Genomic DNA, 6,685 nt, shown 5'->3' with positions numbered 1-6,685 from the left:
GTTTCACCATGTTGGCCACGATGGTCTCGATCTCTTGACCCTCGTGATTCACCTGCCTCGGCCTCCCAAAGTGTTGAGATTACAGGCATGAGCCACCGCGCCCAGCCAGCATTTTTACTTTTCTAATGAAAACATCATGGAGAGGATAAATAGATTGGCAAACCTTTTCTATGTCTTTTCCAGTGCTGTCTGGAGCCAATTTATTGACCACTTCTTTCAGGTCATTTGTCTACACCTCTCAGGTCATGATTTCCATCATCTTCTTCCAGATTTAGTGGACCTGCTGATGCTAAGCATAAGAAGTCTTCCATATTTGATTGTTGCATTTTTTAGTAAAACCAACACAGAACAGACAAAGCAAGTAACCATTGGTAGTCTTGACACCAACATGAGCTTCAATCACTGTCTGCCGTTTTTTCACCATGGAACATATTTTGTCATGGATAAGATCCATGCCATGGAAGTTAGTCAGGCAGCTTTTGCCCTGAACATCTTCTATAATCAGTTTGCATTTTCTAAATGAAACTTCATCATTCTGCAAATCAGCAAAACTCACTTCAAACACAGGACCCTTGAGGCCATCAGATGCAGTTTTGGTTCCTTGGGTCCTGGTGACTAGTGTCTTTCCTATATTTCTTATATTGAACATAGCAGGTGCTTTCACATTGTACAAATCTTCCTTAGAAAATGGATCAATCACTTTCTTCTTGGCCCCCTTTTTGCCACCTTTCATAAGGCACTTGTTCTTGCCAATCACCATGGTGCTGCTCAGAAAGCCAAAAGGGGATCATAGGGGTTTTTAAAAGAAATTCTGTCAATAAGGTAAACTACAATAATTAATTTTCAAATGTTGAACCAAACTTGCATTCCTGAGATAAGCTCCACTTGGCCATAGGATGTTGCAATGAGTGCCAAGCTACAAATATGAGGGCAGAGTTCTCCACAAGACTGCCCTCACTTCAGATACCAGCAGCAAGTCTAGGGGTACCTAGGGCCATCCTCATTTCATACTAGCTGGTGACAAGTTTGAGTATCCCAAAAGACTTCCTCAGGTTTCATTCAGCAAAATGAGTCACAGAACTCAGGAAAGCAATATACTTACAATTACAGTTTTATTACAGCAAAGCATAGAAATTGGAACCAGCCAAAAGAAGACACACATAGAACAAAGTCTGAGTGGGTTTGAAACATAAAGGACACATTGATCTCTGGGCATGAAAGTGTAGCAATACTCTAAAAGTATGGCCAACCAGGAAAGCTTACCCAAGCTTCAGTGCCCAGAATTTTTATTGTGGTTTCATTATGTAGATATGATTGATTGAATCAGCAGTTATACCATTGAACTCAATCTCCAGTCCCCCTCCCTTCCCTGGAGATGATACCATTTAGTTCAAAGTCTCAAGCCTCTAATCACATGATTGGTCTTTCTGGTGTGGCCAACCCCCATCCTGAGTTATCTCATTAGCACAAACTATCAAGTAGGGCCTGAGGGGTCTACCACAAATGCACAAATAACAAAGACACACTTATTACTCAGGAAATTCTAAAGGTTTGGGGGTTAAGAACTGCAGATAAAGACAAGCTAAATTCTTCATTATACAGACATGTTATGTTTTCTAATGTTGCTTGACTTGATTAGTTATTATTGTGTTAATGATGCATGTGCTTATGAAGAATATTAACCTGTAGCATGGTAGATTTTGACAGATACTTTTTATCCAATTTTTTCAGTTTTCTTTCTTTTTTTTCTTTCTTTCTTTTTTTATTGAGATGGAGTTTTGTTCTTGTTGCCCAGGCTGGAGTGCAATGGCATGATCTGGGCTCACTGAAGCCTCTGCCTCCCAGGTTCAAGCAATTCTCCTGCCTCAGCCTCCTGAGTAGCTGAGATTACAGGCACCCACCTCCATGCCTGATTAATTTTTTTGTTGTTGTTGTATTTTCAGTAGGAATGAGGTTTCACCATGTTGGCCAGGCTGGTCTCGAACTCCTGGCCTCAGGTGATCCACCCACCTCGGGCTCCCAAAGTGCTGGGATTACAGGTGTGAGCTACCATGCCTGGCCTAAAGTTTTCTTATATTCCCAGTTTTCTAGAAGTTTTAACATAAATGGATGTTCGATTTCTGTCAAATGCTTTTTCTGCATCTGTTGCGATCATGGTGTCATTCTTCTCCTTTACTTTGCTAATAGAATGAATTCTATTAAAATACTTTCTGGTGTTGAACAATTCTACATTCTTGAAAAATATTTAATGTGAATAAAATTTTTCTTTTATTTAGTTTTTTTTTGAGACAAGCTCTCACTATGTTGCCAGGGTGGTCTTGAAATCCTGGTCTCAAATAATCCTCCCGCCTCAGCCTCCCAAATAGCTGAGATTACAGGTGCGAGCCACCATGCCCGGCTTTAAAAACCATTTTAATATCACAAATAACATACTAATACTTATTTTTTAAAAGTTAAACTTACTCCTTAAAAGTTAAAAGTTAAGCTATTTTCAAATATTTGCAAATGCAAAGTGTATTCCTGAAAAGATGAATAAGAAATTTGTTATAATGGCTGTCTTAACTAAAGAAAACCAAGTGGTTGAGGGATAGGAGAGTGAAGTGGACCCAGTAACTTTCTACATATTGTTTCAGGAGTATTTAAACACCTTTGAAAATGTTAAATTAAAACATCACAAAAAATGCTGAAGTTGCCCTTGCCTACTGCTCCCAGTTCCTTGTTCCTTCTTGGTCCCCCCTGAAGTTACAACTCTTATGAATTTGGTATGCTTCCTCTGAGGGATACTATTTGTATTTACAAACATGTAATTATTTTGCATTTTATATAGGATAACATACCAGTGTGTTCTTCTAGTGCTTTCCCTGCTTTTACATAAATACACGTGTATACCCACATGTGTACATGTGCGTGTTATGTAGATAAAATTATACCACAATCCTAATTCTGCTTTCTTTTTTTTTGCCCTATTATTTGTCTAGGAGATTTATCCACATTGCTATATATACATCTAGCTCCTGCTTTTAATAGTTTCACAGTATTATGTAATATGAAAAAACAACTATTCTTTCATCTATCCCAGAATCCCTCTAGGTTAGATATAGCATAGCGAAATTGTTGGTTTCAGTGTATACACATTTGTTGTTGTTTTAAGGAATACTACCGAATTGCTCTCCAAAGTGACCATACCAGTTTCTTTAATGCACCAAGCAACCAAGCAAGCACATTTCCTTCCTTTCTTCCCTCCCTCCCTCCCTACCTTCCTCCCTTCCTTCTTTCCTTCCTTTCCTCCCTCCCTCTCTCCTTCCCTCCCTCCCTCTCTCTTTCTCTCTTTCTTTCTTCCTTCGGAGAATTTTGCTCTGTCACCCAGGCTGGAATGCAGTAGTGCAATCTCAACTCACTGCAACCTCTGCCTCCTGGGTTCAAGCAATTCTCCTGCCTCAGCCTCCAGAGTAGCTGGGACTACAGGCGTGCACCACCACACCTGTAGTTAATTCATACAAAAATTAATACAAAAATTTTTGTACTTTTAGTAGAGACAGGGTTTCACCATGTTGATCAGAATGGTCTAGGACTTCTGACCTCAGGTGATCCACCGGCCTTGGCCTCCCAAAATGCTGGGATTACAGGCGTTAGCCACCACGGCTGACCGCATGCATGCTTTCCACTGACTTGCTGCTACCTTGATTGAGCAAGGCATGTTTTCTCTCTGGGCTCCCATCTGTAGGAAGAGGGAGTTGGGTGGACCCCGTGAGTGTATGAGACGGTGTAATGATAGGTTGTGTAGTCTCAGAGTCGGTAGGATGACTGCCCTAAAGAAGGCAGCGAGAGCAGGAGGCTGCAGGTGCCAGCCAAGCTGAAGGCAGGCAATTCAGATGCCCTTGGTCCTCCTCTTAGCCCATCCATGAGCACAGTGAAAATTTATCTGCAGCTCTCACCCAAAATCCCCCTCTGAAAGGCCTGGATACCCTTTTCTGCAGAATTCACCAACTAGGGTCTCCCAGGGGTTGACAGAGGCCCAGGTCATTTCCATTTATTGAGACTTCCAGCTAATTAAAAAGATGAAGAAATAGTAAGCGGGGTTAACAAAATTGTGTGTATGGTAATATTGCCATTGAACAAATAAATACTAACAAATGCAGAGCAGTGGTCTACAGATATCATGTAATTGCACTGGTCAAGGACAATTATAGGATTAATAGACAATATTAATTCATAACACGGTACAAATAAGATGGTCCAGGAATGGAACACACATTTACAAGTACAATATAAAAATATCTTTTTTTTTTAAACCTGCCAGGATAATGCTTTGACTGAATGTATGAGTGCCTTCGGAGAATTCTAAGTTTGAGCAACTTTCTGAATGTGAGATGAGTCAAATACCCCCCACCCCATTTTCTCCACCCCACCCAGGCTCAACCACTCTTACGCTGACAGTGAAGAGAGACATCCCGTTTAATGTTTCTAAATTTGATGCCTGTGTTGATTATCCACACTCTGAGCAAATCTGTGCATATTATGGTTTCCCAATGTATGTGTTTCAGTTTATTTTAGTAGAATAAAAGAGAAAAAACATTCTTCCTCTTTTGGAGTTGAGAAAAGGGGAGAAATGACAGAGATGAAGTATAATCTAAGACGTGGAAGAGGTGCATTCTGGGACATGGGAGAGGTATATTCTGGGACATGGAAGAAGTGGGTTCTTGGACATGACAAACTGAGTTCTGGAACAGGGAGGAGTGGATGCTAGGTTATCACAGTAGAGGCAGAATCTTAGGTCAGGGACCAGGTGGATTTTGGGACAGAGATGAGAGGTGGGTTCTGGGACATGGTGGAGGTGGGTTCTGGGACAGGGAGGAGGTAGGTTCCGGGACAAGGTAGACGAAGGTTCTGCAACATGGAGGAGGTGGGTCCTGGAACAGGGAGGAGGTGGGTCCTGGGACAGCGTGGAGGTGGGTCTTGGGACAGGGAACAGGTGGGTTCTGGGACAGGGAGAAGATGGGTTCTAGGACAGGGAGGAGGTGGGTTACAGAACAGGGAGGAGGTGGGTTGTGGAACAGGGTGGAGGTGGGTTGTGGAACAGGGAGGAGGTGGGTTCTGGAACGGGGGGAGGTGGGTTCTGGAACAGGGTGGAGGTGCGTTCTGGCACAGGGAAAAGGTGGATTCTAGAGCACAGGGAGGAGGTGGGTCCTGGGACAGGTTGGCGGTGAGTTCTGAAACAGGGAGGAAGTATGTTCTGTCTCAGCGCGGAGGCCGGTTCTGGGACAGGGAGGAGGTGGATTATGGAACAGGGTCGAGGTGGGTTCTGTCTCAAGGAGGAGGTGGGTCCTGGAACAGGGAGGAGGTGGGTTCTGGCACAGGGTGGAGGTGGGTTCTGGAACAGGGAGGAGGTACGATGTGGGACAGGGAGGAGGTGGATCCTGGGACAGGGAGGAGGTGGGTCCTGGGACAGGTAGGATTTGGGTTCTGGAACAGGGAGGAGGTGGGTTCTGGGACAGGGTGGAGGTGGGTTCTGGTACAGGCAGGAGGTGGGTTCTGTAACAGAAAGGAGGTAAGTTCTGGAACAGGGAGACGATGGCTTCTGGAACAGGGAGGAGGTGGGTTCTGGGACAGAGTGGAGGTGGGTCCTGGGACAGGATGGAGATGGGTCCTGGTACAGGGAGGTGGTGGGTTCTGGAACAGGAAGTAGGTACGTTCTGGAACAGGGTGGAGGTGGCTTCTGGAACAGGGAGGAGGTGGGTTCTGAGACAGGTTGGAGGTGGGTTCTGGGACAGGGAGGAGGTGGGTTCTGAGACAGGTTGGAGGTGGGTTCTGGGACAGGGAGGAGGTGGGTTCTGGGATAAGGATGAGAAATGAATTCTGGTCCCAGGTGGGTTCTGGGATAAGGATGAGAAATGAATTCTGGGACAGACATGAGGTGGCTTCTGGGCCATATTAGAGATAAATTCTGGGACACAGAAGAGGTGGGTCTGGGACAGAGACAGATGGATTGTGGGCGGGCCATCTCACTCTATGCTCCCCGAACCCACCCATGCAGTTTCCCTGGCGCCCCTAACACATCCCGTAGCCACTGTTAGCTTGTCTCCCCCAGGTCTTAGCTCAAACGTCACCTCCTCCAAGCAACGTCCTTGGGGCCTCCATTCGCAGCTCATCAGTCCCCTAGTCAGACAACCGTCCTGCCTGTGCTTCCCCTCCTAAACCCTACCCGGGGGTGAAGGTTCCCTCCCGCTAGACGGTGGCTCACTGAGGGCAGGACCCGCTAGACGGTGGCTCACTGAGGGCAGGACCCGCTAGACGGTGGCTCACTGAGGGCAGGACCCGCTGGACGGTGGCTCACTGAGGGCAGGACGGGCCTGAGCGCTCACCGCGCACGCTCAGCGCAGCAGGCAGGGACGGGGACCCAGGCTGACCCATCATTACTGTACTGAGCGAATGAGTTTTCCATGAGACTAAGAATCTGGTTTGATTTGCGGTTTCATTCCAAGTGCCTGAGGGCTTCAGAAGTCCATGTTGAGTCCATCAATAAAGGAAAGAAGGCGTTAGGGCGAGAGGAAGTGAGGTCGCGGGGAAGTGAAAGAGAATGAAAAGGAGGAAATGGAGACGAGGGCGACTCAGAGAGGAACAGAGAGACAGAGGCAGGGAGAACAGAGAAAGAGCGAAAAACGAAAGAGCGGAGGAAGCGACGCGA

At 45.6% G+C, this 6,685-nt stretch overlaps 1 pseudogene across 1 annotated transcript; it reads right to left on the bottom strand.

Annotated features, from left to right (window-relative positions):
* Positions 1–106: 106 nt before the first annotated feature.
* LOC105506639 lies at positions 107–771 on the bottom strand (annotated as a pseudogene). The gene has a single exon (XR_001000962.1). The product of XR_001000962.1 is annotated as a 40S ribosomal protein S3a pseudogene (transcript).
* Between the last annotated feature and the right edge of the window lie 5,914 nt (positions 772–6,685).

The sequence above is a fragment of the Colobus angolensis genome, unplaced genomic scaffold, assembly GCF_000951035.1.
Source record: "Colobus angolensis palliatus isolate OR3802 unplaced genomic scaffold, Cang.pa_1.0 Scaffold139, whole genome shotgun sequence".
In the NCBI taxonomy this organism is placed as follows: Eukaryota; Metazoa; Chordata; class Mammalia; order Primates; family Cercopithecidae; genus Colobus; species Colobus angolensis.
The sequence above is the reverse complement of the archived record's forward strand: the minus strand, read 5'-3'. Positions and strand labels throughout refer to the sequence as shown.